Source organism: Canis aureus, chromosome 38 (assembly GCF_053574225.1).
Source record: "Canis aureus isolate CA01 chromosome 38, VMU_Caureus_v.1.0, whole genome shotgun sequence".
In the NCBI taxonomy this organism is placed as follows: Eukaryota; Metazoa; Chordata; class Mammalia; order Carnivora; family Canidae; genus Canis; species Canis aureus.
In genome coordinates, this window is record NC_135648.1 from 10,425,380 (window position 1) to 10,441,079 (window position 15,700).

The window sequence follows — 15,700 nt, forward strand, 5'->3', positions numbered from 1 at the left end:
AGCCTCAGAAGACACATCATGTAATCTCAACCAGTCTGTTTTCTCAACTGCAAAGTATGACAATTAGACCTGCTGGTCTCCAAGGTTCTCATGCCTTATGCAAATATTGGCACCCATCTGCAATGGAGCTGTACTGGATGAACAGATGTGGGTCCAGATTCCATGAGGTTTCTCTTCTTCATCTGTAATCATAGTCCATGCAATCAAACAAAGAAGCAGAAATGGAAATCAATTCAATGGCCAATAATTAATAGCTGTTAGTCTGAATTCTTCATGTTTTAATAAAACAATAGTCTGAGAGGGAAAAATTAAGATTATTGTATACACAAAATTAGAAAGCAAATAAAATAAAACTCATAATTAATAGTATTATGAAGGCAAAGAATTAGCAAAATGTGGATATTGGAAAGGGTGGCAAGGTGCCTGGTGTTTGATACTGGCCTTATTGGTAAAGTGGAGGGAAGAAAGATAAAAACCAATTTGAAAAGATAATGGAAAATCTTGCTTGCTAATCTACTAATTGGCTACAGTTAACTTTAAGGGGAACCGAGTCCGCAACACTTCAATTTTGTGGTTTCACTATCTTCTCAGTAATAACCATATTGGGATACCATGTTAGGAAACTGGAGGCACAATCAGTCACTTTCCTTCCATCTGGAAAGCCAGGCCAGGTTCACCTTGAGAAACCCCAGTGGTCCATTGGACTAAGCATAGATATGGAGTGGAAAGGTGCCCGTTTGAATCTTACCTCTTCCCACACCTGTCTTGTTCTCTGCTGCATCTCCAGTACTTAGCACAGTGCTGATACAGAGAGAACACTCAACAATATTTATTGAATGTATTTGGACACTAAACAGGTGTGTAATCATCCCTTTATCTTTTTCATTTTTGTCAGTTATTCCAGTTCACTCATTCAAAAACTGAATCAGTCACTCCACTAATTGCTGGGGATAAGATGTGATGCAAGCAGACATCATTTCTCTTTATGGAGGGCCTGCTCTAGTAGAAGAGATAGACAATAGCCAGATAAGCACATAAAAATGCAGTGTATGAATATAAATGATGATACATATCATGAAGGAAAATGTAGAGCAATGAGAAAAGAGGCCCCAACATGGTCCTGGTTAAGGGTGAGAAGAGCTGTTCCAGAAGCTTCCTTGCCCCAGTGACTGCTGAACTAATACCTGAAAGGTGAGTAGTAGCCAACCAGGCACTATGGAAAAAGAGCCATTTGGACACAAGGAGTAGCATGAGGCAGAACAAAGCATGACAGGTTGGAGGGGATTTTGAAAGATTAGGGTAGCTGGAGCACAGAAAGTGACAAGGTCCTGGAGGTGTGTGGCATCCTGTAGGTCCTCAGCAACCACATCAAGAAACTACCATTGCTGAGCGAATACTTTGTATAGGATACTCTTCTATGACCTGAGCTCACCAAAAAGGTAAGACTCAATCTTTGCTTCAATCAAATAGAACTCTATCTTGTGAAAATAGGATTTTTTTTTTATTCCTGGTTAAAAAAAAAAAAAGAAAAGGATTTTCCATTAGAGACCAGGAGAATGGGTGACAGACACTCAGAGACTGGAGAGCTCTTGCTCTTGGGAAGTTGGGAAAGCCAGAAAGCCATTCCAGATGAGAAAGAACTTGACGCAGAAGATCAGGACAACTTACATAGAATTGTCCAAGGGGAAGATCAGAGGAGGAAATTTGCAAGGATCCTAAGATGCCTCCAACGTAACCTGCCTGAAAGTGTAAAATCAAATGAAAAGAGAGCTTCAGGGCAGCCCAGGTGGCTCAGCAGTTTAGCGCCGCCTTCAGCCCAGGGCCTGATCCTGGAGCCCCGGGATCGAGTCCCACTTCGGGCTCCCTGCATGGAGCCTATTTCTCCCTCTGCCTGCGTCTCTGCCTCTCTCTCTCTCTCTCTTCTCTCTGTGTCTCTCATGAATAAATAAATTAAAAATCTTAAAAAAAAAAAAGAGGAGCTTCAGACAAATCTTCATGTAGACACCCACACAAATGCCTGTGTGACTGGTTTCAACTGAGTTTTTTTCCCCTGAATTCCATTAAAACAGAGAGTAGACAACACACATCAATTTATCTGCTTTGTGTATGCATCCCACAAAGATTAGTTTAGCAACGACACAGTCTGTGTGTAAAGTTTTCCATCTGCAACAGAAGGAAAATGTATCTGTTCCTACCAACTCACCCAAGACTCAAGGGAATGAGCCAATGAAGAAGCAAAATGTATTTAGTCATTTGTTCTGTATCTCCAGGGATGAATTAAGCACACATCCCTACACTTAGATATGTTTGTCTTTCAAACCAGTTGCAATGGCTTTCTTACCACACAATGATGTTAGTAAGGATGTTTCTGGATGATTTTAGGTACTTTGCGAGTATTAAGTCATTTTATATTCACAACTACCTTAGGTGGTTAGTACCGGTATTAATCTCCATTTTGCATTTGAGAAAACTGAGGCAAAAACAGTTAACCAAGGCCCTAGACGGTCAGCAGAGGAACTGGGATTTGAACCCAGGACATCTGGCTCCAGAGCTTACCTTTTACCCCTTACCTGAAACCAGCTCCCTAAAGTACATAAACCAGGGGTCAGCATTTTCTAGAATGGTCCAGAGAGTAAATATTTTCAGCTTTGCAGGCCAGACACCATCTATGTCTCTATTACTTCACTGTTGCAATGTGACAGCGGCCACAGACAACATGTAAACAAATGAGCATGGCCGGATTTGACCCATGGCAGGCCTGACCAACCCTTGACATAAGCTGTCATTGCAAATATAAAAAGGATTACACTTCATAAATTACACAGTATGAAATAGATTTCACCAATCGTCTTTTTAGTTTCAATTTGCACATTTTCATTTATTTATTCAACTAAAATATATTGAGTGCACACTCTGTACTAGGCACTTTTTTAAGCCTTAAAGAGACATTAGTGAGGCAGATAATTTCTACCCTCCTGGAGTTATGGTCTTGTGGAAGAGACAAAACAATACACAGTCAATAAGGATTTGTCGGTTATCTATAGATTATCACGTGGTGATAAGTATAATGAAGAGAAACAAAGTAGGACAAAGATCTAGACTGACCATAGCTGGTACTGCTGAGACTGTGGTCAGGGAAAGCCTCCCTGATGGGGAGATTTGTGTACAAGCAATCCTTGAAGTCTGAGGGCTGTGATCACATAGAGTACAAACAGTTTGAAAAAAGAAGTCCAAGGACCAAAATCTGCAGTCCTCCAACATTCCAAAGCTAAGAAGTGAAGGATCCAGCAAATACTGAGAGGGGGTGGCCACTGGGGTAGGAGGAATATGAGACAGTGATGTCAAGAAGCCAAATAAGGAAAATATTTCAATAAAGAGAGTGAGGCCAAGTGTGCTGAATGCTATTACCACTCACCTGGAAGAGGTCTGAGAGGTGCCCGTCAGTTTTGGCAATGAGCATGTTCTTGGTGACTTTGACGGTGGTGTTTCCAGAAGAGGGAAGAAGGGGATGTAAGAGCAAGTGAAGGAAGGAAAGGAAGATGTTTCCTGGTTGTGGAAAATCCCCTTCCAGGAACTCTGCTACAAGGAAAAGAAATAAAATACAGTAGATACGGGATAGTATAGCATAAGAAAGGGTGTTTGTTTGGATTAAAAGCAGGAAGATAAAATACAATATGCTTTCATACTAATAGAAATCATCTGTTAGAGAAGGAAAATTTGATGAAGTAAGACAAAGTATAAATACACTTGCATTTGAAATTTTTTTTTTTTTTTGCATTTGAAATTGATAACCATCTATACAACGAACCTTAGAATACTGCAGTGGTTTCACGTAATGTTGATCTCTACCTGTACAAGGTACACAGGTTCAATTCAGCTGTCATTTCCATGTAATTGTTCAGTGAATGCAACACAGAAGCAGAGCAAACATCTAACCAGTCTGTACCAGCACAAACATAACAGTTGTCTGTGGTCACTGTTTTGATTGTTTGATGTGACTCTAGGTGTTAAACATTTTGATGATGATCCCTGCTCAAGATCTTTCATTATCATCACAATTTTTACACATAGTCATTGTGTACATAATCAAAATTTCCTGAGAATCTTTGCTTTTCCATAGTGGTCACCAACAATGAAATTAAACATATATATATTTCTATAGATAAAAAGATATATTAGATTTAGAACACTAAGCATAGGGTAGGAATTTTCTGACAATTGGTTGATTTTAGATAAAACACCCTCCTCTCTTACTTTATCTACATTTTGGGTAATCACTCAGAGTTGCTTGATATGGGCATTTTTAGAAATACTAAGGCACTCCAAGTAGAATGATATCTCATTCCCAAAACATTGTGCTGGTGGTTTCTCTTAACTAATCTGTGGGTGATGCAGGCACAGAGCAAATGTGTGTGGGCTGAAAGCCCTGAACATGCCCAACCACAGTGAGGATTTCTACAGGGTTTATGACATTAGACTTGCTGGAAGGGCAGCCACAACTCTAGCTACATTCCTGAGATGCACAAATGCCTTTGAAGGAAAGGTATCTTGTTTGGAGGAAATGCCAGAATCATTTTCAAATTCCCAGATATTGAGACAAAATGAAAAATGAAGTAGCCCCACCAAACTCCTATCAAGACCACATGATTGAGGGGCTGCTGAGTGGCTCAGTCGGTTAAGCATCTGCCTTTGGCTCAGGTCATGATCCTGAGGTCCTGGGATCAAGCCACAAGTCAGGCTCCCCACTCAGCAGGAAGCCTGCTTCTCCTTCTCCCTGTGGCTCTCCCTGCTTGTCATTTCCCTTTCTGTCTCTCCCTCTCTGTCAAATGAATAAATACATCTCAAAGAAAAAAAAAAAAAGAACATATGATAAATAATGCCAAACTTCCTTTAGAATATTTTCCGTTTAGCATTTTCTCATTTTATTTTATAACATAGAACATACAAATTTGGGGGAGAAGGGGGAAAATTGGAGTAGATTCCTGAGCTCCTTAGATGCAATCGCCTTGATGATTTTGTATCCTGCCAAATGGCACTTAGGCATCTGTGTTTGATGGATGAATGAATAAATGAATGAGCAAACACCGAGAGGCCAACTTTGCATCATCTCTGATCTCTCACACACTGTTTTTGTGGTTTCTACTGCATGATTTATTTATCTTCCCCTTGTTTTTCATACCTAAGTCACCAAAGTCCGATTTCTCAAGCCAGATTTAGTTAGCAAAGCCTTTTGATACCTTAAATGTTTATAACCCAATGCTAGAGATATATTTGGGGTATATTTTTATTGTACTATTCACTGTTTTGTTCCTTTTCTTTCTTTTTTAACAAAGATCTAGAGTTGGCTAGCCACTACTCCCTTATCAGGCCATTTATTCATTCAACACACATTCACTAATATGAACTAGACCAGTGTCCTAAATGCTGGAGATAATCAGGGAAAGAAGGTGCCAGACATCTGAGAACTCACAGGCTGGAGGCAGTGGCCGTGACAAAGCATGGGATTATTTTAACAAAGGCCTGCTCCTCCATCACCACCCTTCTTGATGTCTCTAACACTCATCCTTGAATCATCCAGGTCAAGTCAGTGCCTGAATCTTCTTGTTTAACCTTGGAAATATCTCTTCAATGATCATTAGCAAATGAATTTCCCAATAGCTGTAGCATTATCATATAACCCTCCTGAGGGCAAGACTCAGGGTTCCTTAATTTTCTTCAACCTTTATACACAGATGATGATAGCTACATGTGGTCTGGGAAAGACTTTCTCTCTCTGGTCCCGACTGCTGAGGGGGCTTGGGGAGGAGGAGCTTTATAAACTTAGGACCTCTCCAAACTTCAGTGTCCTTGAATGTAAAATAAGATCGGTGGAGATGATAGTCTTAAGATCTTTCTAACCTCCAATGACTGTGATTATTTAATACTAAAGAAATGTTCATTACTCAGCTAGAAGGAATCTCTGGCACCTAAAAGTATATTTTGAAGGAAGTGTAGTTTAGTAGTGAAATTTGACCTTTGAAGTACCTTGAAGAATCAGGGACATGCTTTCAGATGCAAATACCCACTTTAATGCAAGTGACATAAAATGAAGGGCTCTTGAAGAGTTGCAACTAAGTAAAAAGGAAACTACTTTTGCTGAACATTGCACCCAATTTTCCCAAACCAGATGCAAACAAGTACTTCAATGTGGTCAGAGACTTATTATCATTCTTTTTTCATCTGATCTTCCCGTTCTGGGAAAGTCAAGGCAGCAAGTCCAAGGAAATGAGCCCTGGACTCAGAGCCTGTTCTAACAGTAGTAATTGATGATAATAGGCACCTCCCTAACCATGTTTTCTTATCCATAAAATTAAATGGTCAAATCCAGAGACTACAAAAATCCCATTGCAGTTCTTTCATAACACGGTTTTAGGTAGCCTGTAACACTAGCATGGTTATGTCCTAATATTTCAGACTTCCCATACAGTATCAATCTAGCAACATTAGATACTCAATGATCCAAAACCCTGTCATCATAATTTTAGCCAAAATTATAAAAAGTCATAGTTTCCTGCATTCGAGGAAAGCCAAGAGACACAGATCAATTCATTTGAGGATTAAGCACCAATGTATGCTTGGAACTTACTGGATACTATAGGGGACATAGATGAATATATCCTAGACTTTGTCCCTAGGAAATATGAGAGGGACATGCAAGGTACATACCAGTCATTCATTCCTTTACGATTCTTCAAGCCCAACAGTAACAAGGCCGGACACTTTCTGCTCCAGGCCCTCTGGGAATATAGCAGTGAAAGAGATAAAGTCAAGCATGAAGTTCTTACAGTTCAGAGGAGGGAGGAAACATGGCAAGTTAGCAGGATTAAGAAAGTTAGCAGGTGAGTAGGATTCAAGAAGATGAAATGTGAAGATTATTAGCCCACACACGGGGATCTGACAGACAGAGCAGAGCATCAGCAATCCTGCAGACTGCAGTGGGCATGGCTTGTCCGGGGCCACAGGCCAACTGGATGTTAGAATATGGAAGAACTTGAAGATGAGACTTGAAAATAGACTGGACCAGGGGAGGAAATATTTGTACGTCCCTGTTCTTATTCAGCCTATCGATCCCACAAGGTGTTACAGGGTTATATGGCCACTCACCATGAAATGACAGAGTCACATCACTGCTTTAGAGAACTTCCAAAAGACGCCAAAAGGAAGCGCAATTCCTTCCTCTTGGGACCTTCTTGCGTGACAATGTGTGCTTCAGGAATTAAAATAGAAGCTTTGTTTATTGTAAATGAAAAACTGGCCAAAAGGAAGTGGTGTCTTTATACAGTGACTTTCTGTGACTTTTCTGGATCATAAAATGTTCTTCATTATTCATTACTACAAAACAGAGGCATTTCTGTTGTTGGTGTTGAAGAATTGTGTAGCTACCATCCAAAATATATTATTGGCCTTCATTTACCCAAAGGAGCAAGTCTATTACTTTTCAGCTGTTGTTTCAAGTTCTTCTTTTTCATTATCCTGTTCTTCTTTCCTTCTTTTTCTCCATGTGAATATATATTGCAGAGGCAAAAGGACAATCAAATAGGATATCAAGTAATAAAATAAATCCATTTACAAGTGTTTAAATAAGATCCCATATCTTCATATGGGTCCATGTAGGCAAATATTCAGACTAATTATGTAGCTGCACGGTTAAATTCTGCTTCCCTGAGTCAACAGATAAAGAAACTTATAGAAAGAGAAACCAGAGAACTTCTCAATGGTACAGTAGGAACTAGGCCATTGAAGAGCCAGGAACAGAATACAGGAGCCCTCCTTGCTCCTTCTATTCCATTATTTCTCCACACTGTCCCCTTTAGAGCAAAGATAACACCCAACCTTTCTTGGAAAGCACCTCATTTTTCAGGCTATGTTTCTTTTGGAGTTGTTCTGGAGACAACAACATCATTAAAACTGGAGGCAAAGGACAGACATAATGTCTATCTGGTTGCTATTAGTGTTTTGGAAACTCCGAATGCAATGCTTCTTTCTAGTTAGCAACTAGAGGTGTTGATCAAACAATAGTTTCCCAGCCAACCTAAAAACTGGATGTACCCAGATGACTTCTCACTCAAACATTGGAATTTTGAGGGCATGTGGGTAAAGCTTGATTAATTATGGTACCGACCTTAGCAAAGCAAGAGAAGACTGTGGCTCACAGTGCTAAGTTGCATGACGTATGTAAGACAAAAAAACAAAAACAAAAACAAAAACCCATATACTGAGCTTATGGCATGCTGGAAACGGTCACTTCACGTGGCATTACCAGCTTCACAATCCAAAGCCACTTTGTTCCAGTGCCCCAAGCCAGTGGTAATCTGTTGAATAATTAATCTCATAGCCACTCCGGAGTTCCACTTTACCAACTGAGAATATACTCAGGCATGAAAATATGGGAAAGCATTCAGATATGAATTGCTGAAATAACTACAAGGAAATCTCACTGCACACATACGAGCTATGTTGACATGGAGGGCTATCTCCCCATCAGTCTGAGTAAACTATTACATAACAGCTAAGCTATAATAAAATCCTGATTCCAAATCAAATAAGTCTCCCAGACTTCTAAAATGAGTCACCAACAGCTTTATAAACATACAAAATACTTGACAAGGAAGTCTCTGATAATTTTTTAGTAATTATGTCTGCAAATTGTTCCTTGCTGACATCACCATTAGAAATGGTTTCCCATAAGTTTGCATTGCCTCTTCACATCTGTTCATTAATCACTAATGCCCTGAATATTTCTATCATTATTAGGTAATTCACAGGGTTGACATGATTCCATAGCACTCTCCTCGGTGGAATTTTTAATTAGTGGAATCGGTGTGATCAAAGCCGATACAATCATGGTCTCATATTTCTTGTCGTATTTACTGCAGCTTCACAATATTGACATGCCTTTGTCCTAAAATCATATTTCACAATCAAAGACGACAAGGACCTCTAAACCTCTAAAATAAAATGCAGAAAAGAGAAGGGAGCAGGGCTGGGGGTGTGTGGGGGGCAGGGTGATCACCAAATTGATATATTTTGTGTTAAAAGACATTTCAAAGCACTGGCGTCATCTCTCTTTGTGTTGGACATGCGATTTTAAGTTCTGTTCTGACATGTGATTCACTAACCAGTCCTGAGCCAAATATGAGTGTCAGATACTGGGTTCTTCATACTGTATTATCTGGCAATCTGTCTAGGAGAGAGGAAGAGCTATGTAAGTAAGCACTGCTGATCTGGAATAAAGAAAGAGCAGTCGCAGCCTGGGCTTCAGGATGTGTTCATCAGGGGAAGGAGGGCAATGTTGCCGAAAACTTCAGTCTAAGATGAAGGAAAGTGGTTGGGAACAAGAGGACTCTTTGGCCTAAACTAGGCCATTATAATGGATGTGACCCAGAATAAACTAAGTCCTTGATCTCCCTGTAACTGTACTCATCCAGTGATAAACACTGGCTCCCTGGAAGCCTGAGAAAGTACAATATTTAGAGGAGTTCAAAATGTGTCTAAATGGAATTTGGATTTCTCCCTAAATGACCTGTGTGGTTGGCATGCCAGAAGCTTGCCACTGGAATGCCACTGGAATGAAGATGGTTGAACAAGCAAAGAATAAGCACAGTACTTCCTGTTGAAAACAAAATTGCTATCTTCATCGGGCCTGAAGCCTTCAGTTTAATATGTAGAATAAATACATGGGAAAGATGCTTTCTATGGGAAAATGGTAGTTCTGAGGGTCAGTTTTAGCTTAATACAAAAGAAATGCTTTTGTTCATCAAAGTGATCCAACATCGACATGGATTAAACGTAAAGCAGTATTTCAGAATAGGCAGCACTTAGGTAGACATTGTATTTAAGCGCCATATCAGTGATTCATTCATCAATTTATTCATGCATGGCATGGTATTCATGGAAAGACTGTTAAACATAAGGTGCTGATAACGCAGAGACTAATAAGATACAGCCCTTAACATCCAGCAATTCACAAAATAGTCAACAAGCCACACCTAGAAACAGAAAACTAAAATATAATGTAGTCAATGATGAGCTGACAGCATGACCCAACTTTGGGCCATACATAGAATATGACTTAAAAAAAAAAAAAAAAAAAAAGAACATGACTTTATAAGGAGCTGGAGAAATATATATTCTTCCACCAGACTGCTGATTGGTTACTCTTCTGTGCTTCCAAAACCAAACCAAACCAAACAAAACCTTCAGATATATCATTTATATTACTAGAGAAGAAAATAATGCCTACCCCTTTAAAGAGAAGCAGCGAATTGGAATAATACGAAGAGAATAGTAGAACAAGCAGTACTGCCAAAAAAAGTGAATCAGTAGGGGGAAAAGATAAAGGAAAAATAAAGTGATATCAGTAGACCCTTGGAAATCGTGCTTTCTATGGCAAAAACTTGTTCTCCCGCTTCTCGGATCCAAGAAGTAAATACCTTCTCATCACCCTAATTATAAGACCCTTCTGACTTCAGAAATTGCCCTGATAAGAAAATCCTCTCTCTAACTTATTTTAGTAAGTTAATCTTAAAAATTAATAGTCATGTAATCTATGCCAGGATGTTAAAAAAATTGGGAAAGAATTAATGCCGCAAAAGAATGAAGAAAGGCCAACTACTTATTTTATAGAAGATCCCTGGCATGAGGAAACCAAAAGATGAGAACCATGAGCCATTTGTCAATTATTTTGAAGAGCTCTTCAGCATGAAAGGTGACAGAAGCCCAGGGAGAGAGAAAAATGTGGTCCTGGACCCAGCTCACTCTGGGCTCACTGAATTAGGCAAGAAGTATTAACTTATTTCCTGTTCTGACAGCTGAGAACTTTGACCGCCTGGAAGGACATTTGACAAGGTGAGTCATGACGTCCTGGTGGGGACGATGAAGAAATGTAAACCCCAATGACCAGCTGGTTGGTGACTTCATAACTTGAAGTGACTGCAATCTAAGTGAGGTGGTCATGGAGGTCACCTAACCTGGAATGAATATTCTCACAGCAAGCCATGGATGCCCTAAATTAGCTGATTTCTCACTAAATTCAGTGAAGATGCCACAACATGCTGATTCCTTATAAGGACAACATGAACCAGAAAGGAATACCTGATTAGCTAGTTGATAGAACTCGGTTCCAAAAGAGAGTTTGTCAGTTGGGAACAAATTGGCCAACTAGCAAGGCGAGATGTACCAACTTTAAATAGAAAATTCTGTCTGTGATCTGAAAAATCCTATTTCAAAAGCAAAGAAGGGGGAACTGTGGGTTCAGAGAAGAAAACTTGAAAACAACCAGAATTACATCATGATATACTGCTACTCCCGAAAGCCGGTGTGACATTTCAGTAGTGTCACAAGTACGATGAAGAAGGTAGAACAAAGACTAAGGGTAGAAGTTGCAGATTTCAATGCAAAACTAAAAAAAATTTCTGATACCTACACTGCAGGATGATGTGATGACTTTCCAATGGGAAATCAGAGGGAACTGGAGTGATTTTTTCCTTTGTGACTCTATAGATCTATGCTGCCCAATACTGTGGCCACTGACTGCATGCCGAACATTGAAGGTGTGCTTCGTCCAAGTGAAGATTTGTGATCTGTCAAGTACGCTATTTTATTTAGCTAAATAAAATATACTATTGAAATTAATTTCACTTGTTTCTTCTTACTCTTTTAATGTGAGCACTGGAAAATTTAAAATTACATATGTGGCTTCATTTTTGGTCCACATTCTATTGTGCTGCTGTGTGAAGAGGCTGGACGCTGATGGACAATGTGGAGTAGTTTATACTTGGATGAGGATGGGACCCAATCTCTCCTCCTTCAGACTCCACATTTCATGCCATGAGTTAAAGAACTGCCAATAAAAACTGAAAATTAATTAATACTTCATTGCTAATTTGAAAAATGCCTTTCTAGCAACTACCGTTGGTTGATTTATGAGCCCTGCTTAGGTTAAGACCATTTGTGGAAGAAGCTGAATGGCAATGACTCATCACACAAGTGTCTTTGGATTCTTGGCATTTTCTATTAGAACCATCACGTTGATCAGCCATCCTGTTGATATCTGTGGTCACAGAATCTTAAAGTAACATTTGTTATCCTTTATAATAAGCAATTTTTAATTCAAGAACTTTCTAATTCTTATTTCTTTTTTTTTTTGAGATTTTCTTTATTTATTCAGGAGAGACATGGGGGGCAGAGACACAGGCAGAGGGAGAAGCAGGCTCCATGCAGGGAGCCTGACGTGGGACTCGATCCCAGGTCTCCAGGATCATGCCCTGGACTGAAGGCAACGCTAAACCGCTGAGCCACCCGGGCTGCCCTAATTCTTATTTCCTACAGCACCTTATAATGTTTAGCAGTTTAAGAAGTGAGGGGGGGAAAAAAAAGCTTCAGAAAAGAGCAAAATAATTTAGCCTCATGTATTTACCCTGTGTATTAGGAAAACTGAGAGGAACGGGTACAGTCTATCTTCATAAATTGCTTTATAATTGGTGCTCTTCATGTTTCAAGGTTAAACTGTTTATCTCCTTAGCTAGATGATGATGATGATGATGATGATGATGATGATGACGATGATGATGATTATGTCACTTTGAAAATTGCACGCTAGTCCCTCATATGAAGTGTGAGCTTCATACAAGAGATCTGTGAAGTGTAGACAGATACTTGCTTCATGGACAGATTACAGTAAGGCTCATTATTTTGGAAGACCAGTTACTTTTCAGAAAGGAGTGGAACTTTCAGGTAAGCCCAGAAAGCAATATAGGAATTGATTCTATCTCAGATCACTGTAATTTCTAACCCCGCCCTCCCTCCCTCCCTCCAGAAATCAACAAGGCCTTCATTGAGTTTATAACCTAACCGAGGAGCTCACCATCATGGATCATAGGATTTTTGAGCTGGAAAAACCAACCCTGAAACCTACACTTCCTAACTCCAGTCTTGACCTCTTATGTTCCAGCAGTATGTTACTACCTAGGTATCTTATATGACTTTAAGGACTTAGCATCTTGTGGCAGTGCAAGGCACTGTTTATTTTATTTTATTATTTTATTTTATTTTAAGATTTTATTTATTTATTCATGAGAAACAGAGAGAGAGGGAGAGGCAGAGACACAGGCAGAGGGAGAAGCAGGCTCCAAGTAGGGAGCTGGACGTGGGATTCGATCCTGGGTCTCCAGGATCATGCCCTGGGCCAAAGGCAGCACTAAACTGCTGAGCCACCCGGGCTGCCCCTAGTTTTAATGATCATCCTAGACTGGAAATGCTCAGCTTTTCAGTGGCCTTGATCAATGACAATCTAAAAGTTCTGACCAAAGTTCAGGATCCCAGAGCTCTGCAGAGACTGTTTACATAATTGTTATTCATATTATTTTACAGGCATTTGGCTTGATAGAAAACTTATGATGGGCACTTAGAAGTCAAATGACAAAAGTAATTAAGAATAACCCTGCAGGATGATGTAAAGGCATCTCTATTTCAGGCTGGGAAGAGCACAGAAATGTTCTACCTACTGGATCATAGATAAAAATAGCTGCCATCTACTGGTGCCAGGTACTTTACACGATTCTCTCATTTTATCCTCACAGCCACTTTATGAGATGGGTGCTACAATATCCCCATGTAATACATGAGGAATCTAAGGCAAGGAGAGCTTCTGCTACTTGTCAGATGTTACAGTCACTAGGCTTGGAGCTCCATCCTACACGGATCTCATCCCATTGATCTGAAGCCTGTGTCTGTACTGACTGAGGGGAAACTATCCCTCCCACCTGGGAGCTGAGACTGTCTCAGTGAATCCCGGCTGAGATTTTCCTAGACTGTGAAGAGTTGTTTCCCCTGAGGTATGAGGGGCTCCTGAGAGCAGGAGAGAGGGTGGGTGAATTGCCAAGACACAGCTTGGACCCTTAGGGGAGGCTATGCCTAGAAAGCCCTTGATAATAAAGGACCTCACTCCAAAGAATCCTAGAGATCTCATAGCTCTAAGCCTCACTCGGTAAGGTAACTAAAATGAACAGACAACAAAACCCAAAGATTAACTAAAAATTTCAGCCACAGTTCACTCTAACTGCCACCACCAGAAAGAGGCAAACCAATGCCTCCCATTTCCTATTGAAACTTGCCTCTTATGTACCTTAATCATTATGGTGCTCCAGTAGAGCTCTGTGCAGATTAAAACCCCTTATGAACTTGCTATCTCTGATTTCTGATCCAAATTTAGTCAAAAAATGAAGAACTCTTGTCATAATCAGAGGCCAAGAAATAAACAATGCATGTATACTCAATACCATTAAGTTTTAGAGTTCTTATCCTAACAATAGTGGGTCAGAAATCTTCTCTTGAAGTAAAAAAACCAATCAAAAAAGAGATGATGGTATCTCTCTCAAAGAGACAAGCAGGAAATAATCAGAAATGTGGGATGACCCCAGGTAGTTGCCTGTGTAAACAGCGCTGGTACCAGATGGGGTTCTGAAGGCATCCTGAGAAAAAGAGTCAGGAAGAGGGAAGGAGGAGGGCCTTTCTGATCACCTCCTTCCAGAAGAAAGTTTGAGCAAGAAAGTGGCATAAAGAAAGGAGCCCAAGAACAACAAGAGCTGGGCGAAGGAAATGTCAGAGTGTGAATCTCAGCTTTGCACTTCCCCTAGGCCCAATATCTGACCAAATTTAGAAGTAAACAACAGCTGGGAAGGAAGAGGAAGAAAAGAAAGGAGAGACACATTTATCCAGGTGCTATGAAATGTGAGGGGGAGTCGGATATGCAGGGAAGTGGCATCCGATGTCACGGAGAGGACAGGGGGCCAGTGGGGAGCCCTGCAAGCTAGAGACGGCCAAGTGCCACATTGCAAAATGCCTGTACACAGCTCCAAAGCCAAAAGGATGTTAGCCTTTACGGGCAAAGCACCATTCTAGGCCCTCTTAGGGGACAAGTGCCAGAAAAGGAGGCAGGAGGGAATGAAGCTAGCAGAGAAGTAAAGGCAGAAAGGCTGAATGGCCTGAGGCTCGAAAGTCAAGAAAACATACTTCCCGACCTTGAAGAGTCTTGTCTCCCTGCAGCCTTTACTGCCCGGCTGACTTGCAACCGCCAGATCCTCAAAATTATAATAAATATGAAAATATTTTCCCTGGCTAAAGTAGCCAGTTAAGGTTAAAGGGGACAGGGGAGCCCTCTACCCAAGTTCATCTTCCGCCTTAAATGGATATGGGCAATCACAGAGCCTGGACAGGGACACTCTGAGCAAGAATAGAAACTCGCTGGAAAGGAAGAGTGATGTGGTCAGGCCAGTCGGTGCACAGGACAATGTAAGTGGCAGATATTTTAATCACCTAATTTAAGGGAGTTAAGTGGTGTGCTAGCCCTTGCCAGTAAGAAACAACAATCTAGCAAGATGGCCAGGTGGTAGGTAACAAGGTCCTATTTAGAAAAAGAAAGTATGTCTGTATTGAATGTCATGTCCAAATGATGCATAATCAGTACCGTTATTATTATTATTATTATTATTATTATTATTATTTATTAACAACAGTGGTATGGAACCCAATTTCCCAGTGGCTGAGGTCAGCCCCAAAAGGATGACTCACACACACGGCTGATCTACATAAATAGCATGTGCTAAGATTACCATCTGGTATAACAATCTACATCACAAGACTCCACATTTCCTGTTACCCA